Source organism: Lissotriton vulgaris, chromosome 4_1, assembly GCF_964263255.1.
Source record: "Lissotriton vulgaris chromosome 4_1, aLisVul1.2, whole genome shotgun sequence".
NCBI lineage: Eukaryota > Metazoa > Chordata > Amphibia > Caudata > Salamandridae > Lissotriton > Lissotriton vulgaris.
The window spans coordinates 1,099,821,352-1,099,848,350 of NC_141691.1; the positions used below are offsets into that span (position 1 = coordinate 1,099,821,352).

General features: G+C 49.4%; 1 protein-coding gene across 1 annotated transcript in view; it reads right to left on the bottom strand.

Annotated features, from left to right (window-relative positions):
- NR4A3 (nuclear receptor subfamily 4 group A member 3) overlaps positions 1–26,999 on the bottom strand; it is a 681,703-nt gene that overhangs the window by 329,013 nt on the left and 325,691 nt on the right. The window lies entirely within an intron of this gene.

A 26,999-nucleotide genomic window follows, 5' to 3' on the forward strand; every position in this document is an offset into this window, starting at 1 on the left:
GTCCTGTTTAGGCTTTTTGAGAGGTAACTCCCATCCTTCCTTCACAAGACACAGGGGTCCTCTTACAGGGTGCCCAAACAACAATTCAAAGGGGCTGAAGCCAACCCCCTTTTGAGGGACCTCTCTGTAAGCGAACAAAAGGCAGGGCAGAAGGATGTCCCATCTTCGCCTGAGCTTTTCAGGTAATCCTTTAATCATGCCCTTTAGGGTCTTGTTAAACCTCTCAACAAGCCCATTGCATTGTGGGTGATAAGGAGTGGTGAACTTGTAGTTTACACCACATTCCTTCCACATAGCTGTCAAATATCCAGACATGAAGTTGGTACCTCTATTGGATATTACCTCCTTAGGAAACCCCACTCTGGAGAAAACTCCAAGTAAGGCCCTGGCCACAACAGGAGCTGTTGTGGTCCTAAGGGGAATTGCCTCTGGGTACCTGGTGGCATGATCCACTACCACCAGTATGAATCTGTGCCCAGATGCTGTAGGGGGATCCATTGGACCAACAATATCAATCCCCACTCTCTCAAAGGGAACCCCCACCACAGGTAGTGGTATCAGGGGGGCCTTTGTTGTTCCACCTGCTTTACCACTGGCTTGGCAGGTTTCACAGGAGCGACAAAACTCCTTGGTGTCTTCAGACATGTGAGGCCAGTGAAAGTGAGGGACAAGCCTGTCCCAAGTCTTGTTCTGGCCTAGGTGTCCTGCTAAAGGAATATCATGGGCCAAGGTGAGTAGGAAGCCCCTAAATTGCAGAGGTATAACCAACCTCCTGGTAGCACCAGGCTTGGGGTCTCTAGCCTCTGAATAAAGGAGTCCATCGTCCCAATATACTTTATGGGCACCTTGAGCATTCCCAGCAGCCTCAGCAGCAGCCTGCTGCCTGAGGGGTTCAAGAGAAGGACAGGTTAACTGAGCCTGCCCCAAGTCTGCCCTAGAAGGTCCCCCTGTCCCCAGAAACTCAACCTGATCAGGTTCAAGTTCTTCAGGGACAGTTCCTTCAGGGGTCTCAAGATCAGTTTCCTGTGAAGCCTGATCCTCACTTGTAGGCAGTTGGGAAGGCGCAGCCTTAACCCTCCTGTTCTTCTTCTTGGGAGGTACTTGGTCCATTGTTCCAGGATCCAAGACCTGAGGTTCAGAGAGGCACTTTTTGGCCTGTGACCTGGTCACAGCAAGGACATGTGATGATATCCCTAACATCTCTGCATGAGTCCTGTACTCAACTTCTGACCATAGAGAGTTCTCCAGGTCATTGCCCAACAAACATTCTACTGGGAGATCAGCACTAACCACAACTTTCTTTAGGCCAGTTACCCCTCCCCAGGAAAAGTTAACAAGTGCCACACTATGTGTAGTAGTGACATTGCTGGCATTGGTCACCAGGTAATCATCGCCTGGCATGTATTGTCCAGGGTCCACAAAGTTAGGTGTCACCATAGTGACACTGGCACATGTGTCCCTGTAAGCTTGAGCCACTTTGTTGTTAATCAAAGGCGTCTGTCTGTATTTGCCCAGATTACTGGGACTTATGTCAGGGACCAAATCTAGGTCCCCTTCACAAACCAGAACAGCCTGTGTAAGAGTTCTGACTAGGTCAGAATCTCCTCCAGTTCCCAAAGTGATTCCCACTAAACCCTTGGCTTGAGGACCAGCACTGCTGACTGTACTAGTGGGTGCAGGTGCCTTAGGGGCTGCAGTGCTGGGGGCTCCACCCTTTTTACACTCACTTGTCCAGTGAGAGGTGTTCTTACAAGTTTTACACCAGGGTTTCTTCTGACCTTCTTTCTTCTTCTTCTTGGAAGTTTGGGACCCACCCTCTGTCTCAGTTTGGGGCCCTGTTGAAGACTTCTGGTCTTTAGCTTTCTGCTCCCCACCCTTCTGGTCTGTTTTCTTCTGGTCACCACCCTGGTTCTGGTTCTTTTGCTTAACTCTGGTTCTTACCCATTTATCTGCCCTCTTTCCCAATTCTTGGGGAGAGGTCAAATCTGAGTCAACCAAATGTTGATGCAACTGCTGGTTCTGACAATTATTTAAAATTTGTTCTCTCATCAGCAAATTATACAATCCTTCATAGTCTGTAACCTTGCTTCCCAGCAACCATCCCTCCAGAGCCTTAGTGGCACACTCAACAAATTCAGACCAGTCCTGAGTCTGTGTCTTCTGGGTATCTCTGAACATTAACCTGTACTGTTCAGTGGTTAAGCCTAACCCATCAATCAGAGCACTCTTCAGGACCAGGTAGTTTCTAGAATCCCCATCACTAACTGTGAGGAGTCTGTCTCGGCCTCTACCTTCAAAGGAGAGCCACAAGATTGCTGCCCACTGCTCCTGAGGGATCTGCTGTACTCTGCAGGCTCTCTCCATTGCAGTAATCCATTTATGGATATCATCCCCAGCTTTGTAGGGGGGCACAATCTTACTCAGGTTTCTATTATCAAAAGACCTGTCTTTATCCTTGTGGATATTGCTGCCACCAGTGGGTTCTATTACCCCACTCTCTCTAGGCTGTCTTGCTCTAGCAAGTTTCTCCTTAGCCAGGGCAACCTCTAACTCTTGCCTCTGGATCCTAAGCTCAGCCTCTCTCATCTTGGCCTCATGTTCCCTTCTCTGAGGGCTAGTCATTTCCTTTCTGGAGTGACCATGAGAGCCTCTAGAGACATGGGAGGTATTGGATTCACCTGAGTGATGCCTTCTCCTCCTATGGCCCTGGTTAAGTCCACCTGGGGGTCTGAATGGGTTGTTACCTGATTCATTCCCAAGTTGACTTAAGTTAGCCTGGTTCAGTCTACTGACCAGCACCTGACTATCTCTGTCATCATCTGACTCACTGCTTTCCACCTCCTCCTCCTCTTCTTCTTCCTCTTCCTCTACATCTACTTGAGGAGCTCCAGTGGTGGAGGCTTCCTCATCTACTAGGATGATAGGGGTAGGGGTGTCTACAGTGTCATCCTCTGAAGGATGGCCTCCTTCAGCATCCCCTGTGGGGTTTGCCTTAGAGGGCTTTAGAGTCTCAGACTGGTCTAAGAGCTCTCTTAGGTGGTCTGTAGTAGGGGAAGGCCCTGTCTTCAGACCCCTTAAGACACAAAGCTGTCTTAATTCCTTAAAGGAAAAAATAGCAAATTTGGATGGTGCCCTTGGAGGGTCACTCTCAACAGGAGTAAGTCCACTGGACCCCTCTGCTCCAGACATTGCTCTAGTGTGGGTGGATGTGTTGCAATCTACCTACACTGGTGTTTACCTACTAAACCTATCTAGTAGTTGTAGCTAGGGTGTGCTACTCCCTTTGCTCTACAACAACTAAGTTCAGTAGAACTTAAGTATACTAGTCTTGTTTTATATGTACCTAGCAGGTACCTGTGTGATCTTTCAAATGATAATCTCAAAGATTGTAATGGTAAAACAACAGCAAGCTCAGATCCCAATCCGCTGCTCACCAATGTGAGAAGTTGGCCTGGTATATAATGCTCACTAATTCTAGTGATCACTTTGTACCATGCCAAGCAACCCTTATGATGATTGGTTGTAATTCAACCTTGTAGACCAGTTATCCTAGTGGTAACGTGGACAAAGCAGTCTTAGGCTAAACTCTGAAAGGCATGTGAAGCCAGCTGTTATACCATACACAACCCCCTTGAATACCAAATGAAAGGGACACCACACAGATATATATTGAAAATATATATTGATTTATTAACTATAAAATCCCCTGGACTCTTTATGAGCACAGAAGCACAAGCGTTAAATCACAAGACAGTTTAAAATACACAAAAGTTGCACAATATGGATGAGCCCTAGGGGCCACCTAAACCATATACTATGAAAGTGGTATAAGAGATACCTAAAGGAAAGTGAAGAGGCCTAGGGCCTTGGGAATCGCTGGAGCTATTCGAGACTGGAGTTAACTAAGTCGGGAAAGGCCCACGGGACTCGGGTGCAGTGTTCAAAGTGCACGCACTTCTCAATACAAAGTCTATGGTGCGTAAAAAGCACAAAGTTAGAAAGTTAGGAACTTTCCGAGTGACCTACGGAGCTGAAACTTAAAACACAGGCCCTTGGGATGTGTACCAGTGCAGGAGCACCGGCGGAGCTGAGTTACCTCACCCACAGGAAGCGGGTGCACAGGGTCGAAGTTGTGTCGGGTTTCGTCACGCTGGTCGATGGTGCTTGGAGCTGAAGATGCTGCAGGCGGCTCGATGAGAAGAGTTCCGGTGGATCCAAGGGTGGATCAGAAGAGTTGAAGACCTGAAAGCAGAGGGGACAGTGTTCAAAGTCACTAGCCAGTGACTACCGTGGAACCAGAGTGGAACCAGGCGATGTCGGGTGCAAACAGGCGTTGTCGGGTAGCTTCTTTCTGCAGCCACGTGGATACCCGGGGTCGAGGACGTCCAGGAGTCGGTCACGAGCTGTCCCACGTAGGCTTCTCGCTGTTGGCGGTGTCGGCGACCTGATCGGAGCAAACAGGCCTTGGCAAATGCAAGCCCCGCAGAAGTTGAAAGATGCTGTTCACTCGGACCAGCAAGGTCAGAGCGGGTGCTCCTTTTCACAGGAGCTTGGGTAGGTCTGGAGCAACCAGATCTGCTGTTTAAATCTTCGGGTTCGTCGCCAAGATGGCCGCTGGCCGCGTGGCTAGTGGCCGGGATGGCGCGTCGAGTGGCACAATGCAAAAGGGCCCCACGCAGATCGTGGAGATGCTGGAGGGCTGATCTTCGGTGCAAGGGCTGCTCGGTGGTGGGGGTTCTCAATCCCCAAAGCACAACGTCGAGGATGCCTCAGAAGCTGCGCAGTCAGCTTTTCGAGTGTCTTCCAAGAGGTCCGGTCCCACGTCGCTCGGTGCCTCCACGGGTCCCTTCTTTGCAGGGACTGTGGATCGGGCTCTGAGAAGTCTGGGAGTCTGGTTCTTGTCGGGCTCTGGGCTCGGTCTCCGGCGGGAGGCGGCGGCAAAGCAGACGTCGAGTTGCTGGTTGGTACCTGTGTTCACAGGGTGGTCACTCCTTGGCCACAAGGGAGATTCTTCTTCAGTCTTCTGTGCAGCAGAATGTCGAAGTCCAGTCTTCTTCTTAGTTTTAAGTTGATTTCGGGATGATCTGCTGTGCAATGGCACTGCTCCCCCTCTTATTCCCAAACTGGGGGTGGATCACCTACTAGGTCCCTCCTCTGGGAGGAACCAGGAAGGGGGGCGGTTACACCCCCTTTCCTTTGTCCAGCTCCGCGCCAGGACTGGGGCAGGAAGGCCCCAGAACCGGTTTGGGCTGGCCTATGCACGGGGACACCTTGTGTGCCCCGGGCATGTCTGATTCTTTTCAGCCCTGTCCTACCTAATACACAAAATCCTGTCTGGGGTGGTGCTCGCACCTCCCAAGGCAGGAAACCCTTTGTCCAGGCCACCATCTGCCGAGTTTCGGTCAGCAGCAGGAGGCCAGACTTGTGTCTGTGGTGGCAGCGTCCATTTTGTGAAGCTGAGGCTCTGTTTAACTTTAACCGGGGTTAAGGCTACACACATGTCGTGTCCCTCTAGAAGGGTGGAATGCTATCCCCGTCGCCAGAATTGGCGAGGGGATAGTATTCCAATTCGTATGACACCTTACTCGACATGTTTTGATAAAGCCAAACCAAAGATAGCATTTAACCGCGAGGATTATAATGCACTTAAGAGTATATGGTATGGCAATATCCCGGAACAGCTTAGGGAGTTGTTCCCGACAGCTGCAGACAGGCTCAGCTCATGCCAGAGCACCATCTCACATATTTCCAAGCACTCTGCCTCCAGGATTGATGAGGCCTTCCATAGGAGTGGCTGATAGGAACATATGTGTCCAGTTTAGGGTTAGGCACAGACATACTGTACCTAAGTAAGAGGTGGTTACACCGACTTACCCCAGCTGAGTGATCAGCCAGTTGTGTCAAATATGGAGGCCAGGCCAGGGGTGGCACAATACGTGCTGCAGCCCCTGGTAGGCCTTGGATACACCTATGCCCTGGGCACCTAGGGTGCACTATTACAGGGGCTCATAAGGTGAACCAGTTCCAATTCGTAATGCACCTAAAGTGCATTGGCATCAATTTAGAGAGAGAACAGCAGGCTGTGGGTCTGATTAGCAGGCCCACAGCCACATTAAGTCAGAAACCAGTGAAGCAAAAAGCAAAAATTTGGGGTGACCATAGGATAGCAGACCCTACTCTCCTACACTCTCCAGCGGCACACCTTTACCTTTGGTGTGGACAGATCATTTTGCGGTTCCTCTGCATTTAGCTTTTTCTACTTCTCACTCTATTAAGAAAGGGACTACCCCTTTCGTCTCTAGAAGAAATTTTAGAAATCTTACTGATGAGGCCTTTGCCCCTTTTGTTCCTACTCCTGAGGCTCTTTCCTTAAAAGACGCGGATGAGGCAGCACAATCTCTGCAGGATTCTATCACTAATGCAGTAGAAAAGCTTGCCCCTGCATCCCTGCGATATGTAGCCCGGCGGAAACCATCAGCGCCATGGTTCTCGGACCATCTTAGACTTCTAAGACAGGGCTGCAGAAGCAGTGAGAGGAGATGGAGGAAATCCTGGGATCCCATGGATAGGGAGGCTCACAAGTCTGCTCTACGGGAGTATAAGCAGAAAGTGATAATGGAGAAACAGGAATACTTCTCCAACCTTACTAGTTCACTCACTTCCTCTAGGGAGCTTTTTAAAATAGCTGATTCTCTATGCTCCCTCCATCTTCCAGATCCCGTAGTCAGCTCTCAATGTCTTTGTGACGACATTGCAGACTTCTTTCACAAAAAAATCTCTGATATTCATACTTCCTTAGAAGTACAACGTCTCTCCTTGGTTGAAAATCTTCCTCCAAGTATAAGTTCTTCTGAGGCACTGAATACTGTCCCTTCTAGCCTCCTTTCTGTTTTTCCTTCTATGTCTCTGGAGGGATTGAATCTTCTTCTAGACAAGACGAAATCCTCCTCTCCACTAGATCCTCTGCCTCTCAAAAAGCTAAAAGATTGTAGGAACAGCCTCCTTCCCCCCCTACTTGAGGTAATGAACAGGGTAATTGATCAAGGCATCTTCCCATCTATCTGGAAGAAGGCCATTGTGAAGCCGCTCCTTAAAAAGCCTTCACTTGATCCTGGCCTCTTGAAAAATTTTAGACCCATCTCTTTGCTCCCTGCACCTGCCAAAATCCTAGAAGCACACCTGAACCGCCACTTATCTTCTTTCCTTGAAGCTTCGGAGTATCTTGATATTACCCAGCATGGTTTCCGAAAACATCACAGCACAGAATCTGCTCTCACCTCTGTAGTCGACAACATCCGACGCAAGGTTGATGCTGGACAAACAACTGTTCTTGTGCTATTGGACCTCACGGCCGCATTTGATACTCTGTCTCCTGCCATTTTAACATCTCGGCTTAGGGAGGCAGGTGTCACTGGCTCGGCCTTGAGTCTCCTTAACTCCTTTCTCCTTGATAGGGAACAGAGAGTGATGCTCGTCAACCACCTCTCCCCAGCTAAGTCTTTGCAATGTGGGGTGCCACAGGGGTCGGCATTAAGTCCGACCCTGTTCAACATCTACGTGGCCCCCCTTGCTAGGCTAGTAAGATCGCAGGGGATGGAGGTGGTTTCATACGCCAACGACACCCAGATCATGGTCTCACTCACTCAGTCCTCTGTCATAACATCTGCTGCTAGCTTCAGGTCCTGTATGCAACATGTTGCAGATTGGATGGTTACCAACTTCCTGAAGCTAAATGGCGACAAGACTGAGGTCCTGGTCTTTGGGAAGGACCAGGACATCTGGTCGAGTGAGTGGTGGCCCCCCTCTCTTGGCATCTGCCCCACTCCCTCTCAGTCTGCCAGAAATCTGGGTGTAGTGTTCGATACTTCACTCTCGATGTCCTTACAGGTGAATCGGACTGTCTCGACCTGCTGGGGCGTGATCAGGACGCTCAACAGAATTCGCAGCTATCAGTCTCTTGAAGCACGCAAGCAGATTGCAGTCGCCCTTGTTGGTTCCAGGCTGGATTATTGCAACTCTCTCTACATGGAATCCAGCAAGGGCCTTATACATCGACTGCAAATCGTGCAGAATGCCGCTGCACATTTTGTCCTGGATCTTCCCAGGGCCTCCTCTGCTACTGCTGCGAGGAGAGATCTTCATTGGCTGCCCATTCAACACAGAATTTATTTCAAAATTCTGTGTTTGACCTACAGGGCACTCGAGGATGGATCTAAAGGCGCTATCAGCTCCCTGCTTACCCGTTACCATCTCACAAGGTGTTTGCGCTCTTCGGGACTACTCCAACTTGTTGTCCCTCGCTTTAAGCTCACCAGATGGGGAGCCAGGGCCTTCTCCGTTGTTGCTCCACAGCTTTGGAACATCTTGCCAATGGAGATGAAGACCCTACCCTCTCTAGCGCTGTTCAAAAAGGCCCTTAAAACGTGGTGCTTCTCGAGAGCTTACACAGGTTGAGCTGCTGGGTCTATGTTATAAGCTGGATTTGGAATTAGGCGCTTTGACGCCCATTGGGCTATGTTTGCGCACGATAAGATCCCTTTTATTATTATTATATCCTCCCCTAAATCAAGCCCAAAGTGTAGTCGCCATGGACCCCATCTTTTGCAAAATTTCCTGGGGCATCCTCCACTAAGGTACCTGGTATGTTCGGCCGCCATGTACAGGTCCATTCCTCTCATCCATTCCTGGACCGTGGGACTCTCTGCCACCCCCCATCGTCTGGCTACATCCCTCTTAGCCACCACCAGTCCTTAGGGAGGCGAAATTCAGTTGGGCCCTGGTAATGTCCACATTGCTTGGGATTCCCAGCACAACAAATCTTGATTTGACCGGCAGTGTCACGCCTAGTACTGGCCCTAAAGTCTCAATTATCTCCGCCCAGTATGTCTGCAACTCAGGACATGCCCATATTGTACGGAAGAAATCACTCAACACCGTTTTGCAGGTGGGGCAGTATGGTGACTCTGCCTTTTAAATTTTATGTAATTTGTCCTTATCATAGAAAATTCTGTGTAACACCTTGTATTGTATGAGGCGTAGCCTTGCCTTAATAGCTTTCTCTCTGGGGTGCATCAATGCCTCCTCCCAATCTATGTCTTTGAATGGCCCGACAACTTTCTACCATCTAGACCGCAGCCCTCCCAGTACGTTTGGCATGTTATTGCTATTAGTTTTGTATGTGTAGGAGACGGCCTTACCTACCAATTCCTCCTGTGGGCCATAATCTGGAAGGTGTTTGCATTGGATACTCTCTGCCTGCCATGCGTGGCACATTCGTGCATACTTGATAAATTGGGATTTGTGCAGGTTGTATTCCTGGCTAAGCATCGTCCATGTTTTAAGTTCCCGCTTGTTCATGATTTCCCCTATTGTGAAGATGCCCATAAGATCCGAGGCCTCAAACCCTTTTAGTTTGTGTAGTTCCTTGAATCTACTCCCTTCCTATAGCGGAGTGGTCTTTGTGACCCCGCCCGTCCAACCCATAGTTTTGGTCGCTCTCGTCCATGCAGCCAATGTGACTTGTGTTGCGGGCGGTAATTGGGAGCCCCTTTCCCCCGACAGAGACAATGTAGGTATATATGTGGTGCCATTTCTTCCCTCTCTAGGAGGACCGTTATCCATGCTTAACCTAGATTTTAAGATCCTGAGCAAGGTGCTGGCGATGAGCTACTCCCACACATACCCTTGCTGACCAAAATGGATTTATAACCCTCATGAAACACTTCATACAATCTCAGAAGCCTATATTCCATTCTATACCACCCAGAGGCCAGTACACTCGAGCACACTGCAATTTTATCGATCGATTTTGAGAAGGCTTTCGACACAGTTAGTTTAGAGTACCTCTTTGCATGTATAGAGCGGATGTTGATAGGGTAAAAGTGGGTGCACTGGGTTAAAACACTATAAGACTTCCCAACAGCTAGGGTTCAAACGGGGGGAACACTCTGTGCCCAATATAGGATCTTCTGCTGCATAAGACAGGGTTGCCCTTTGTTGCCAGTACTGTTCGCGCTATCAATGGAGCCATTGGCGGCTCTCTTCAGCCAAGGCGATATGGGACTGGGGCTGATGCTAGATGGGAGACAGCATATTGTTTCCCTATATACGGGTGACCTATGATTAATTTACGGCAGGCAGTGGCCAGATCAGACACAGACTTGCTCCTAATAGATAGATGTTCTGCTTTGACAGGACTGCAAGTAAATAAGATAAAGACCTATCTTTTTCCGGTCACAGGACCGCTACTGAGGAACCATGCGCTCCCAACAGACCTTAACTGGGCTCCAACCTCAGCTAAATACCTGGGCATACATGTCTCCCATTCTGGCTGACTGACCTACATGAAGGCAACCTCGAAAGAGCGTTCTGCTTGCTCATATCCTGTGTAGCGTTTTAGAGTTCATGGACGTGGCCAGTGATGGCACGCATATCAGTGACCAAGTGGTTATATTTCCCAGGCTACTCTATTATTTTGGGAACCTCCCGCTGGTGTTACCCAGAGGTTGGGTTGTCCCGCTGGATTCACTGGTGCAAGACTTAATATGGGGAGAGAGACGTAGGAGAGTCTCGCTGGCGACACTGAGGCGCCCAGCACGCAACGGGGGGGCTGGGAGTGCCCAACTTTGAACTGTACTACCTGGTTTACCAGCTGCAGTGGCTGGCAGGAACCAATGCGGAGGGAATGTTCATTGGGAGACCTAAGCACCCATACCATCCTAGTATTGACCAAGATACTGGACCATAGAGTTTTAACCCCTACAAGCTGACCCTACAGACTACAGCATTACAATGCTGGAAGAAAAGCTCGGCTAAACTGCCCGTGGCCCCAAATACTCACCCCAGCTCCCCTTTAACTTCAGAGCAATTGATAGAATGGGAGGGAGTGAATCTCGAGATAGTGGGCGACTTCTACTTGGAGAGGACGTTGATCCCCTTTGTGGGACTGACAGAACAATATGGGCTGCCAGTGGGCCAGTTCCTGCAGTATGAGGCCCTAGTTTGTACCTTTAGAGAATAATGGGGGGGGGGGGAGTGGAACCGGAAACACATTCCCTGCTCCATGCGCTATTCACCATGGGAGGGGCTGGCCACCAAGTGAAATGGTTTTACATGAGGCTGGTGGAGGCATCATTCACGACAATGCCTAAAATCAGGGAATGCTGGGATCAAGCATCAAACAAACAATTTACAGACCAAGAATGGGACAAGGTCCTGGCTTCCCCAAAGTCCATAACGTGTAACACGAGACTAAAATACATCCAGTTTAACTAAGTCCATATGACATACCTGACCCCACACAGAATCAGAATGATACATGGGGGGGGGGAAATGCAGGCGTGTCCAAGGTACGCTCAGCATGATGTGGACTTTATCCACATGGTCTGGAGTTGCCCAACATTGACCCCCTTCTGGGCCAAAGTAGTCCAACAGACAGGGGTGACACTGGGGAGGGATCTAAGTAACACTGAGGAGATGTGTCTTTTAGGCCTTTTTCCCCGTCCACCGAAGTGGAAGGTAGGAAACAAAAATGTTGACCTGGCCATGGCCCTTGTGAAGAGACAAATAGCAATGGCATGGAAAACCGACAGAGGACTATGAATAGAAAGCAGGCAAAGGGACCTCACAAACTGGGTAGAAGCAGAGACAAGGGTGCTTCTTAGGGAGGAAGCAAAAGGGGTATGTAAGAAGCCAATAGCAGACCAATGAAAGGAATTGATGAGTGCCTGGGAGACCCTAGACCTTGAAAACAACAAGACAGACAATAAAGGAATAGCAAGGTTCTTAGATAGACCACCTGACCATGTATAGAGAGGGGAGTGGTAGCTCAGTCAGACAAGCAAAACTTAAGCAGGAGAGGATACATAATGGTGGATGGGCCATACCTGGGGCCCGAGTGGTCGCTGTGGAGACCAGAACTGTAGACCTGGCGTTCCAAATGTAGACACAACACACAGCCCCTGACCCTCCACAGCACTGATTGGTAATAAGAAGATCACATGCGGAAGCAGGATAGGTACAAGTTATAAGGCACAAAGTTCTCAGTTAAGGCTACAACAGTCATTGCTGAAAATTGGGTATTGGTAATTCAGGTGCAAAATGAGTGCAAAATGGGACAAACACAATGTTTGCTGAAAATGAGTACAAAAACTCCTCAGAGTGGAAGGATGTTGAGCTCAGGTCTTACTTGGAGATGCTTGAGTTGCCAGAGTGGGCATGCTTAACCACTCTGGTCTATGGTGCCCGGAGAGGGTGATCGGAAGGGCCTGGAGCCTGAAACAGTGGCCCAAGTTCCTGCCAAGAGAAAGGGCAGGGGTCGTGGGAACCCCGCCCCTGAGGTTCCTACAGTCAGTGGGGAAGCTGACCTTGGGGGTGGGGGGCGGCCTGGCACCTAAAGGGGAGCAGATAGCGGAACTGGGGAAATTATCTTAGCTGACCCATTGGCAGCAAGAAGGAGGTCCCACCAGGGAGGCATTCTGCAGGGAGCAGACCAGGCAGCTGGTGATCAGTCTGGATCATATTGGATCTACTGGGAGAATGGCCCCCTGCTCAGTGAGCCTAAGGTCGCTGAGATAGGGTCAGCCCCTGTGCTTGTGGTACCCCAGGGCTTCAGGACCTTTCTACTGGGTCTGGGTCACGACATGCCTTTGGCACGACATTTCGGACAGGACAAGACATTTGAGGGGCTTGTCACCCACTTCTTTTGGCCCCAAATGTGAAGGTAGTCAAATGGACATTACAGGTCTTGCCAAACTTGCCAGGCAAGTGGTAAGAGTGGGAAGAAGTCGCCAACCGTTTCCAGTTATTGGAACCCCTTTTGAAAGGGTTGGAATGTCCATTGTGAGGCCACTGGACCCCAAGACAGCCATGGGCATCAGGTACATCCTGGTCTTGGTGGACCATGCCACCCGGTACCCGGGGCAATCCCTCTCAGGACAACAACAGCACCAGTAGTGGGACGGCCGTTAATGGAGATCTTTTACTGCATGGGTTTCCACAAAGAGGGGGTTTCTGACTCTGGGACTAATTCCATATCTAAGTATATGACGTCCCCGTGGAAGGGGTGTGATGTAATATACAAGTTCACCACTCTCTACCAACCACATGGTAACGTTTCATGGAGAGAGTCAACCAAACCTTGAAGGGCATGAGCAAGGGTCTAACAGAGCCCATGAGGAGTAAGTGCAGCGTCATCTTGTCATGCCCCCTTTTTGCATACAGAGAGGTACCACAGAAGTCTCTAGGGTTCAGTCCCTTTGAGCTTCTGAATGGGCACCCTATGAGAGGGCCTCTTAGTATGGTCAAGGAAGGCTCGGAGGCAGCTCCCAGTCTGCTGGATGTATTTAGCTACTTGCTGGCCTTCAGTAACCAAACTGCCCGCTTCAGGAAACTCGTTCAGGTGAACCTGGAAGCAAGCCAGGAGGAGATGAAATGCTGGTATGACCTAAATGCCACTCTGGTAGAGTTTCAGCCTGGCCAGAAAGTGTGGGTCATGGCCCCAGTGGAACATCGTGCCTTGCAGGACAAGTGGACTTGGCCTTTTGACGTGGGGGAGCGCAAAAGGGATGTCACCTATCTTTTGAATTTGCAGCTCCCAGGAACCCTTTGAGAGTTCTTTATGTGAACCGCCTCAGCCCCACTTTGAGAGGTCCGAAGTAGCATGCTCTTGGAGACACATGATGGGGTGGAAGAGGAGAGTGAACCTCTTCCTGACCTCCTGTCCACCAAGCAGCACGATGGGTCAGTGGAAGGTGTGATCCTCTGCCCTACACCCACCCCAGAGCAGCAGGGTGACTGTCACCAATTGTGGGGACAGTTTGCCACACTGTTCTCTTTAACCACAGGTGTTACTCACGGGTGTACTCATGACGTAGACACTGGTGACAGCCCTCCTGTAAACCACAAGATTTATAGCTTGACTGCCCGAGTCAGGGCTAGCATCAAATAGAAGTTCTCTAAGATGTTGGCATTAGGGGTAAAAGAGCCCTACAACAGTCATTGGGACAAACCAGTGGTCTTGGTTCCAAAGGCTGCTGCACCCGGTGCCACTGTAGAACTGCGTTTTTTTGTGGACTACTGTGGGCTCAATTCCGTCACCAGAACTGATGCACAACCCATCCCCAGAGCTTCATTAGAACTTTGATCGGTTGGGGGCTGCAAAGGTCCTCAGCACGTTTTAGTTGACGTCTGGGTACTGGTAGATTGCCTTAACCGATTGGGCCAAGGAGAGGTCAGTATTCTCAACACAAGAGGGGCATAACCAATTCCGGATGATGCCCTTTGAGTTGAAGAATGCCCCTGCCACCTTTCAAAGGTTGGTCAACCAGGTGTTAGCTGCACTGGAGGATTTCAGTGCCACCTACCTGGATAACATTGCAGTGTTCAGTCCTAGCTGGGAAGAACACTTTCAGCACCTCTGGAAAGTGTTGAAGGCTCTGCAGAGGGCAGGCCACACTGTCAAGGCCAGTTAGTGCCAGATCGGGCAGGACTCTGTAGTGTACTTGGGACACCAGGTAGGAAGTGGCCAGGTGGCGGCCCTATAGCCCAAGATATGCACCATTCTGGCTTGGGAGCCCCCCAGGACCCAGACAGAGGTGAGAGCCTTTTTAGGTCTCACTGGTTACTACAGGAGATTTGTTAAGGGTTATGGCACCATTGTTGCCCCGTAACAGAGCTGACTTCCAGGAAGCAGCCCAAGAAGTTGATCTGAACTGAGTCCTGCCAGAAAGCTTTTGAACCCTGAAGGCAGCCATGCGCATGGCACCCGCGCTCAAGGCAGCCAACTTCTCCAAGGAATTCATAGTGCAGACTGATGCTTCAGAGCATGTTGTGGGAGTGGTGCTCTCACAACTGAACGAAAAGTACCATAGAAAGAGAAGCTCTTGCTGCAGTCTGGGCACTGAAGAAGCTAAGACCCTACCTGTATGGGACTCACTTCTGAGTTTAGACAGACCATAGGCCCCTCAGATGTTTGATGCAAATGAGGGGCGAGAATGCAAAACTGTTGAGGTGGTCCAGCTCCCTATAGGGAATGGACTTTACGGTGGAACACCGCCCTGGCACACAACACGCCAATGCTGATGGTCTGTCCAGGTTCTTCCACCTTAGTGAAAAGAACTCCCAGGTAGTTGGGTAGTTCTCCCTACTTTCAGATAGAGGGGAAATGTGTTAAACCTGGCATCTTTTGGTGTATTTCCCCAATCTTTTTGCTTTCTGACCTCCCGGGTTTGACTCTGTTTTTGCTGGTTTAGTGTCTCTGCGCACTTTCTCACTGCTGTTCAGTGTTAAACTGCAAGTGCTCCTGTTGTAAATTGTTATTATGGATTGGTGTCTCCATGATTGGCCTATTTGATTTACTAGTAAGCCTCTAGAACTGTGCACTGAGTATGTCAGGGCCTGTAAATCAAATGCTGCTAATGGGCCTGCAGCACTGATTGTGCCACCCACAGGAGTAACCCCGAAAAGGTATGTCAGACCTGCCACTGCAGGGTCGGTGCACAGTTTGTAACTGCCATGTCGACCTGGCAAGTACACCCACTTGCCAGGCCCTGACCATCCCTTTTCTTACATATAAGTCACCCCTAAGGTAGGCCCAAGGTACCCCTGTGGGCAGGGTGCTGTGTATGTTAAAGGTAGGACATGTACTGGTATGTGTGACATGTCCTGGTGGTGAAGTACAGTGTATTTATTTTCACCACTGTAAAGCTATCTGTCCCAAAGGAAAGTCTTACTTATAACATCTTATAAGCATAACTTCCCATTGAGACAAGGTAGGGAAAATGAGTTTAGAATGCCTGGACTCAGAATGTAAAAATGCATCTTTAAGTAAAGATGATTTTCATGTTCTGTGTTTGAAAATACCACTTTTAGAAAGTAGGTATTTTCCTTCCTAGCCATCCTGTGTACCTCTGCTGAGTTTGTGGATTTGGAGTGACAGGGGCTGGGGATGCGCATAATCTCAGACAGCCAATGGGGGGGTTGATGTGTGTCCTCTCTTTCCTGAATGATTCAGGCTAAGCTGAATAGACCTGGGAAGCATTCAGAATAGTGGGAGAAGTTTTCACTAGCACCTGAAAAGGCTTGGTCTGTATTCAGAGTAGTGGGAGGAGTTTTCACTAGCACCTGAATAGACCTGGTCTGCATTCAGTGTAGGGGGAGAAGATTTCCCTTACACCTGACTAGGCCTCGTCTGCCTTGGACAATGCTGTCTCCACCTCTTGCCAGGAAGGTGGGCCAGAGAGGACAGAACTGGTTTGGACTAAGCACAGGCACTCTCTGTCTGAGAGAACAAAGAGAAACTGATTATAAATATGGGGGCCCAAACCCCAGAATTTAAGAACTCGCTGAAATCAAGGAACCTGCCAAGAAGAGCTGCCAGGTGGAGTACTGCCCTTTTGCTGTGCTGCTGCTTAGTCGGGTTGGCCTGCAGTGCTGCTTCTGCCTTGGGCAGTGAAAGGACTGGACAAACGTTCTTTTACTTGTGCTGAGTATCTCCAAGGGCTTGAAGTAGAGCTTGTCTCCTTTTCTGAAGTCTCAGGGACTGCAAACACTTCACAAACCTCTGGGTACCGCTTCTGGAACCGCTGTTTCAGTTGCCACAGAGAAGTGAAACGCAACCAACTCCGTCACTGGCTCTGTTTCCTGTTGGCACGGCAGAAGGCACCGTCCGCATCTCACACCGCAACCCTGGTCTCACCGACGACCGACGCCACCGAGGCGCTGCCTGCACTGGGACCTGTTGGCACTGCACTCCACACCCCCTTGCTACACTTCACCATCCTTGTCTCTCCGACGCCATCGCTGCTGCTAACTTCAACTCTCCTGACCGCATTGTGGCTGGGGGCACCGCTCGTAAATCTCATGACACACCACTTCATTCCGCACAGCAGTCTGGGATGACTAACACCAGCTCTCGCTAACTGGCTCTATAGCTTGCACCACAACCTGCCAGCACCGCATCGAGAACTGCTTCACCCTGCACTGTAAGCCTTGGTCTCATCAATGCCATCTGAACGACCGTCACCGAGCCGCTGCCTGCACCACATCGAGAGGGCACTGCACCCTGCACCGCTTCCATTTTGCAACGCATCTGCAACAGTTGCCACATCGGGCTTGCACTAATGTGCTAGCCGCAATGAGAAAGGTACTGTTACTGAGTCTGTCCACGCTTTCACTGGCCGGAACCAACGCGGTCAGGTGGAACTGTTAGACTCTGTTGTTTTCCGCAGCGATGCAGCCCCGGACTGAGCTACCGACTCGTACAAACTGTGATTTTGAGGTTTTTCTGCAATTTGAAGGAGCAGGGGTTATTTTAGGAGTGTAAGTCCCTTACCCTGACAAGGAAGAAGGGTCCCTACTTGGACAAAGGTACCTACCTCTGCCAAATAGGGACCCCCATTTCTAACACCTACTCACCTATATAATTTTACACACACCAGCTCACTTATTCATATAGATACTAATACATACTTTCTCACCTAAACAGTCACTGATACAAGAACCCATTCACCCATACAGCCACTCACACAACCACTCACTCACTCATAAAGTCACTTATACACTCCAACACTCACACATACTGCCTTTCACATATGCAGTTATTCACCCACATGACACTGACTCAGTCATTCACTCACTGACACAGCCCCTCCCAGACACCATCATGAACCCATACAGCCAGTGATTCACCCACTCACTCATCCATGCAGGGACTCACACAGCCCCTCGCCCACACCCACAGACACTCATACACCCATACAACCAATCAGTAGCCCATACAGCCACTTATGTACCTACTCACTAACCCATACAGCCACTTACACACAAACTGACAGACTGATACAGACATTCACACAAATTAGTCACTTACTCATACATTCACTGAGACAAGTATAATCACTCACTTAGACAGTCAATCATGCACCCACTGAATCATCCATACAGGCACTAATACACCCACTGATTCATCAATACACCTTGATGAGTATATATTTAGCACTCATAAATTTATTAGAAACACTCATAGTCACCAGATGATGTCATGAGTGATGTCATCAGTGTTGTCATTTTAGATGTCATCAATGATGTCAAGTCAAGTCAAGTCAATAACCTTTATTCTGATATTTCGTTATCCATAAAAGTACACAAATAATTACGTACACATAATTACGTACATGGTCAAGATAAAAATCACATTAAAATAAAGTAGCATTGCTGTATTTTCCTTATTAAAAACGATGACAGCAAAAAGTGCAAAGTGTCATTCTTGTCCGGATCCTCAGATTCATCTCTTTTACTTTGACATTTTCAAATAAAATGTAAATATACAGGGATCACCCTTAACATAACAGCAATATATACACAGAACACATAATTTAGCAGCATTATTTAAGGTGCAGGTTTTTAAAGTACATAAAGCATAATTCCTAATTGATATGCCATCTAAATAAAGTGCAGAATGCAATCTCACCCAAAGATCATTAAAAATCGACCGTTTTTCTGTGGCTCAGTATTTACAAGTGGAAAAGCAGGGAAAAAAGTGTGACTGTGCCAGGTGCTGATATATATAACATCTCTGGGTACCGATAAAACATGTTGATCAGGTAGGCATTAGTTCTCAGATTATTAAGATTCATATATTTACAGATAGCAACGTGGGTTAAAGTGCAACTGTGCAAAGTTGCAAAGAGGCCACCTCCAAGTGTGTATGGATCACGTTAGTCCAGGTAAGTAGGTATTAATTCATAGAAGAACGAGATCGGATAGCCATTTTTAAAAAGGTACTCGCACAGTATATTAGTCCATCATCTTTAAGCTGAAGAACGGTCTTATATGCCACATTAAAATCCTTTATACCTTTGGTCCTAAAAAAGTGGTATCAGAAGGTACTTACTATATTTTTGATAATAGGAGCAGAAGAACAGAAAATGCATTAGTGTTTGTTTTCCTGGGTTCTGACATGGGCAAACCAAATTCTCGATATTAGGATGGTAGCCCAAGGGGAAACACAATAGGTACTTTATAGATCCTGCTCTTAAACGAAACAGAAGACTACGCTCCCAACATGTAATCAATGATGTCACTGACCATGAGTGATGTAATATGTGAGGTCATAAGAATTGCATTGTGGGGGCTCAAGTCATAGTTAACTCAACTAACTACAACTGCTGAATTTCTCTGGTTTTGTACGAGTCAGATGTCAGCCTAACTATAACATACCTGTAACCTTTGTTTTTTTAAGTGAATATGTATATACAAAGCAATACGAGGAGATGATGGACAGAGCGCTGAAACTTTTCAGACACTCACCCCCAGCCACAGATCTCATTGAAAATATAAAAAATAAAGATAAGTGGGACACTAACGCTGTAATGGACACACACATGGACCGCTCAGGGGAGAGGCAAGGCCACAAGGGGGAGGCCCGCCTGCGCAGTTTTACCTCAGCGCTGGGCCTCTGCGACATATGGCAATCCTATCGGTCGAATCCCGGGTCATCCAGTGGGAGGCTTTCAAGACCGTCTTGCGGGGCCAGGTTCAGGCATTGATAGGGGTGCAAAAGAAGAAGGAGGCGCTCCAGGTGGTGCCGTTGGAGAGGGAGGTAGAGGCGCTGGAACGAGAGGGGGGGCCCCATCGGTGGAGCACAGCCACAAGTTGGCCCTCAAGCAGCAGGAACTTTGTTCCCTGGTGAAGGGTGAGGCGCGGGCCTACTCCCTGGCCATGCAACATCGGATTTACAATGCAGGGGATAAAAGTATGAAATTGCTAGCCTGGTTGGAACGAAGAGATCGGGAGCGCTCCTGGGTCGCGGAGGTGAGGAACGAGGCGGGACCCCTGGTTTTGGTGAATGTCGACATCGTGGAGGTCTTCGCATCCAACTTTGAGGCGGTGTACACTCCAGTATGCACCAGATCTGAATCAGACTGTGCAGAGTTCCTTTGGGACGTTGCTCTTCCCACGCTGTCGCAGGAGCAGACCGACAGTCTAGTGGCGGACCTTACAGCCTTAGAATTGAGTGATAGCCTTAACGCGCTCCAGGCTGGGAAGGCGCAGGGGCCTAACGGGCTCCCAGTAGAAATATACAAACGGCAGGCCAACGTCATAATAGATCCCATGAGACGCATGTTCCTTGAGGCGAGGCAGGGGGGGGTGCTCCTGCCAGATCAGTGGGAGGCCACGATAGTGGTCATCCATAAGGCCGGGAAACCGGCGGACTACTGTTCCTCATACCGCCCCATCTCACTCATCAATGTGGAGGCCAAGGTTTTGGCCAAAGCATTATGACACGTCTACTTGCGGTCCTGCCTGATTTGGTACATGTTGACCAGTCGAGATTCATGCCTCATAGGAGTACGTGGCATAATTTGAGGCGCCTCTATGGGGTGTTGTACATGACTGAGGATGTGGGCGACACCCAAACGGTATTGATGGCGCTGGACGTCTCAATGGCCTTCGACAGTATTGAATGGCCGTATCTGTTCATGGTCCTGCAACGACTGGGCTTTGGGCACCCCCTTTCCCCTCTTCTATTTGCCCTGGCGCTCGAACCATTGGCCCACTGGATCAGGAGAGATCGGGTGTTCTGGGGCTTTGTGCTCACGGATGACTGGGAGGAGCGTATATCCCTATACGCCAATTATATAGTCCTCTACATGGCCAGACCCTACCATTCTATGGCCCAGACGCTCCTCCTCTTTGAGTTATTTGGAAGTTTTTTCGGCTATAGGATTAATTGGACCAAATTCTTGATCTACCCTCTTTCCGGGGCCCCCCGAGGGTCCCGTCGTGAGGTCCAGCCCTGGTGGTCACCGAGGGATTTAAATACCTTGGAGTGTATATCACTAGGGACAGGACTGAGTTCTTCGTCAAAAATCTGGAGCCATACCTGGCTCGGTTGGTGTCGGATGTTGCTCACTGGCGCTCACTGCCTCTCACATTGATCAAAATGCTGTCATTGCCGCGCCTCCTCTATATCCTGCAGAACTCACCATACCCGGTGCCAAACGGGGTGTTTAGGAGTATAACCCAGGTCCTGCGGACGCTGCTCTGGGACGGGGTAACCGAGAATCACGCTTAATAAACTCACGAGGGGGGGTACGACAGAAGGCTGGCCCTACCGGATGTACGGTTATACTATTGGGCGTCCCAGCTCCAGGTCATTACCAACTCGGTCTACGAGGAGGTCTCGGAGCCAGCCTACAGGGTGGACTTGTACGCCATGCCAGATGGTAACTGAGAACCTCTTCTGTACTAGCGAAAACCTCGGGGTGACTTGCCTTCGCATATGGGGGTGGTACTGCGGTGCTGGAGAGAGGCCAATAGATTCCTGGGATGGACAGAGACTATAACCGGCAGAACCTCGCTCTGGTTCGTGGACCAATTGAAAGAGGTGAAGAGGCTTACCGGCATCAAGGGCTGGAAGTTGATTGGACTCGAATACCTTGGGGATATTTGGAAGGGGGGCCCTCAGATCCTTCGACTACCTAAAAAAGGAATACCACATGCATGACTCACAACACTACCATTACCTGCATCTTTCTCATGCTTTGCGCTCCCACATCCCAATAGAGACATCAATTCCAGAGTACTCGCATGATGGAGGACAGTCTCCTGCTAGACCCCATCCAAGAGAAGCCCACAACAACCATTTACCGTAAATTGATTAATAATATGCCTGACCCACTGCTGGCTCTGCGGGCGAAATGAGAGGGGGATATAGGTGGCCTAGAGGATGATGATTGGCAGGGCGCCCTGCAGAGCCCAGGTGAAATAGCAGTGCGGGTCCGGTTCTGGCTGGTTCAGTTTAAGATCTTGCAACGGGTGTACTACCCACGCACACAATTGTTCTCACGGGGCAGAACCCTGTCTCCTCTGTGTGCGAGGGGTTGCCAGGAACCGGTAACGTACTTTCTTATTCTTTGGGACTGTCCAAACTCGGAGCCTTTTTGGACCAGAGTGGCTCGCACCATGGAGCTAGTTGTGGGTTCGCCCGTCCTGGTGGAACCACAATGGTTTTTATTAATGATCATAGGCCCGACGGACTGGTCAAGGTACAATGAAATCTGGCTGGCCTTAGCAGCCGGGGTGGCAAAAAGGAACATAGCCAGGCGCTGGGGGCGGAGGAGGCAACGCAGTGGGTCCAGTGGAGACGCGATTTGGACTGCTGTCAGAGGGTGGAGGAGACTGTCTACAAGGCCAGGGGTGCATGAAGAAATGGAGGAAGATCTGAAGTCCTTGGCGGAAGTATCGAGGAGCAGGGGGGAGGCAGGAGAGGAGTGAGATGGGCGATAATGCCTCGATAATGTATGATTTGCCATTGACTGTGCAATGTATTGCTAAAGTTGTTAAGATAATTGAACATTGCGATGTATTTTACGAGCCTGTGATTAATAAGGATAAAAAGATTTAAATAAATAAATAAAGATAAGGAGGGCAGGGTAGAAACACCCTGCCTCCCTAGGCCTCTTGGAGGAGGGTCCCACAGAGAACCTGCTGGGGCAAAACAATATTTTTTTAATTTGTGGGAGTCGCGCTAGAGCCAAGACTGAATTCTTTTTTATAAAACGAAGCACAGACCCTAATGCTTCATTTGTAATCGGCCCCCGGGTGGGCCAGGTCCTGGGGTAAGTATATATACTTAGGAGCGGGATGCATGGGGCCCCTCCTTGAAGCATCATGGTCCGCCACCTCCTTGAGGCATTTTGAAAATTGAAACAGGGTTACCTTTGGGACAGCCACCTACTCAGGGCATATTATTATTGAATGCGGGGGGGGGCGGTGGGTCCCCCGCAGCCTCGGGCACTACCACCTTCGTGGGGCTGTGTAATTCATTTGTTCGCTTGGCACCCCTCCAGGACCTATAGATGGCCCCGGAGACTGCCACCCCCTATTGCCAGCTCCAGCAATACCCCAGGGTGCCAACCCCTGGGACATTGCAGTTTGCTATGGCTTGCTCCTGCCAAGCCATAGCAAACACTGCTCTGCTTCGAGTAAGCAAGAGCATGTAAAATACACTTGCTCACTCAAAGCGGGGCAGAGTTGCTTTTGGGCAGAAGGAGCTGCATGTTAGCAGCTCTCTCTGTCCAAAAGCAATGCCGGCTTGGGTACAATATGGGAAGCCGGCAGGGACTGCTGGGACTTTGAGGCTCCCCTCGCGGTACCCAACGGAAATGACTCACAGCGCGGTCTAGTCATCATTTAGGAGGCGCGACCAGCATAAATTGCAGGCAAATCTTAGGAGAGCTCTTAATTAGCTCTAGCCCACTTCCTGGCAGCGCTCTGTCACTGTGTAGCTCCTACGAATTTTAAGATTCCCGTTTTTGTCTCCTAGGTTACTTTTGTGTTAGCGCAACTATTTCCCTTGTTTTTAACTCTGCCGGCCACGCTTACCTGCAAGCTGCCATTCCTACTTGCACCATAATTTGGTAAAGCACCGCATTTCGCGGGTCCCTCGCCAGTGTCTCGTCGGCGGCCATATTGGATGAGGGGTGAGTCACAGCGCGGTCTAGTCCTCATTTAGGAGGCGCGACCAGCATAAATTGCAGCCATGCATACGCTCAGCGTCATCGCGCAGCGGGATCGCCGGACTGACGCCGGAGTTACGCCTGAGTTCAGCCCGTCTGCGCCCGTCCGCGCTGAGGACGGGCTGCAGGTCTGCCTGGACCAGGCTTTTACTTCTCTTCCACTCTTTGAGGCTAGTAGGCAATATTCCATGTCTGAAATCCTTTCATTTAAACCAAGCTTTCAACCTTGTTCACATCGCTTCTCGCCTGAAGGGATACTGCACTCTCTCCTTTGTAGGACATGTTCTGTTTCTTTTTACTTCTCTTCTTTTGATCCTATTAAACCATCTCCCCCTCAAACCCAGCCAGCTACTTCCCTAAGATCTGGCTTTCTTATCAATGCGCGTTCACTCATCAAGCATAACATGGCCTTTCACGATTTTGTGGATGAGCGCCAGCCGGACTGGGTGTTTATTACGGAGACCTGGGCCTCTGACACCTCCGGTCACGATTTGCTTATGGCCATTCCTGATGGCTATTCCTTGCATAGGCAGGATAGACTGCTGCGCAGAGGAGGAGGAATTGCTATTCTTTCAAAATCCTCTCTTCCCTGCACAATTAAATTACTTTCCATGCCTCAAGATCGATTTGAAGCTCTTTATTTTTGTATCACGTGTGCCCCATCGGCCTCTTTTACAGGGATTTTGATTTATAGTCACCCTGGTCTCAGATCTGGCTTTTCTTCTGACTTATTGAGAATTCTCGAACCCTACTTTGGTAAACCCTGCTTTACCATTTTAGGCGATCTTAATTTTCATCTCGATGAGGCCAACTCAAAAGATACGTTATCATTGGTTGAGTCACTTGGAGCCTGTGACTTTATTCAACTTGTGAATAGTCCCACTCATAAGGCTGGTCATATACTTGACGGGGTATTTTTTAATGACCGGAGACTTTCTACTGGCCCTCCTCTGCCGCTGGTCTGGACAGACCACTTTGCAGTACCATTGGAATTTGTTCTTCCTGCCCCTTGTTTTGGCATCCAGGCTACCTCCTCACGTACTCTTAGGAGAAACTTTAGGAACATCACGGATGAGGCTCTTGCCTCTCTTGTCTCCTCTACTGAATCTCTCTCCCGAAAAAACGCAGTTGAGGCAGCTCAAGATCTGATGGATTCTATTTCCAATGCTGTGGATAAACTTGCCCCCGCATCTCTGTGCTACGTAGCCCGGCGGAAGCCCACTGCACCTTGGTTCTCTGACCAGCTTAGACTTCTGAGGCAGGGATGCAGGAGCACTGAGAGAAGTTGGAGGAAATCTTGGGATCCTAAAGATCGAGAGGCTCACAAGTCTGCATTACGGGAGTATAAACAGAGAGTGGTCAAGGAGAAGCAGGAATATTTTTCCAATCTTACCAGCTCTCTCACATCTTCTAGGGAGCTGTTTAAAATCGTTGACTCGTTATGCTCCCTTCAACACCCGGATCCTGTGGCTAGTTTGCAGGAACTCTGCAATAACATCTCAGACTTTTTACATAAGAAGATCCTTGATATCCATGTCTCTTTGGAAGCCGATCGCCACTCTTTGGATCAGAATATCTTTCCTGTCATATCTAATCTTGACTATTCATGTAAAGACCCTCCCAAATCACTTATGGAGTTTCCTCCTTTGTCTCTGGAGGGACTGAACCTTTTACTGGACAGGACTAAATCCGCTTCCCCCATGGATCCTCTACCTCTTAAAAAACTTAAAGAGTGTAGAAGTAGTCTTCTTCCTCCCATGCTCATGACTATGAATAAAGCTATTGCCCAGGGCTCTTTTCCAACGGTATGGAAGAAGGCTATTGTGAAGCCTCTCCTCAAAAAACCGTCTCTCGACCCCGGCCTTCTTAAAAACTTCAGGCCTATCTCCCTTCTCCCTGCTCCAGCAAAAATATTGGAGGCGCATCTCAACCTCCACCTGTCCTCCTTTCTCGATGAGTCGGAATATTTAGACAACACGCAACACGGATTCCGAAAACACCACAGCACAGAGTCTGCTCTCACCCTTGTGGCCGACAACATCCGGCGCAAAGTGGACTCTGGTCAAACTACTGTTCTGGTCCTGCTGGATCTCACGTCTGCGTTCGATACCCTGTATCTAGCCATTTTAACATCTCGGCTTAGGGAGGCAGGGGTTACTGGACCAGCCCTGAGTCTTTTGAATTCCTTTCTTCTTGAAAGGGAGCAGAGAGTAATGCTTGGGAACTACCTCTCCCCTGCCAAGTCTTTGCAATGTGGGGTGCCACAAGGGTCGGCATTGAGCCCGACCCTGTTTAACATCTATGTGGCCCCCCTTGCTAGACTAGTAAGATCGCAGGGGATGGAGGTGGTGTCCTACGCCGATGACACCCATATTATGGTGTCTCTGGCGCATTCCTCTGTCATGACATCCGCCTCCAGCTTTAGGGTATGTATGCAGTATGTGGCAGACTGGATGACTATCAATTCCCTTAAGCTTAACGGCGAAAAGACAGAGGTACTGGTCTTTGGAAAGGACCAGGATGTTTGGTCGAGCGAGTGGTGGCCTCCTTCTCTTGGCACCTGCCCCACTCCATCCCAATCAGCCAGAAATCTTGGTGTGATATTCGACACCTCACTCTCTCTGTCCCTACAAGTTAACAGGACCGTGGCCACATGCTGGGATGTGATTAGGATTCTTAATAGAAACCGTGGTTATCTCTCCCCCCAGGCGCGCAAACAAGTTGCAGTCGCTCTTGTTGGCTCCAGATTAGACTATTGCAACTCTTTGTATATGGAGTCTAATAAGAGCCTCATACACCGACTGCAAATTGTGCAGAATGCTAGTGCACGCTTTGTTTTGGCTCTTCCTAAGTCATCATCTGCCACCAAGGCCAGGAAAGACCTTCATTGTCTTCCTGTGCAGCACAGAATTTCTTTTAAAATTCTCTGTTTGGCTTATAGAGCATTGGCGGAGGGATCAACGAGTGCGAGCAGTTCCTTACTCACTCGCTATGTTCCAACTAGAGGCCTCCGGTCCGCTGGACTTTTCCAACTTGTCGTGCCCCGCTTTAGGCTGACTAGATGGGGAGCCAGGGCCTTTTCAGTTGTTGCCCCGCAGCTTTGGAACTCCATCCCAATTGAGATAAAAACCTTATCCTCAATTGATCTGTTTAAAAAGGAACTTAAAACCTGGTTCTTCAGGAGGGCCTACCAATGAGTGAACGCTACATGTGGTGACGAGCTGTTTTTTGATGTAGGCGCCTTGACGCCCATTGGGCAAAGTTTGCGCACAATAAGAATCTTTTCATTCATTCATTCACTCTGAGCCCTGGTGGGGACCAGGGCACCCAGTACTGTGGTCAGGCCCCATGGGAGTGGGTCCCCGGTGCCAAAATCTGCCTGGGAGGGGGACCGAGTGGTCCTCCTCCATTGATTATTTAAAAAAAGGGAAGAGCAGGCCCCAAGGGATGGTGTCCCCATGGCCACTATCAGCTCAG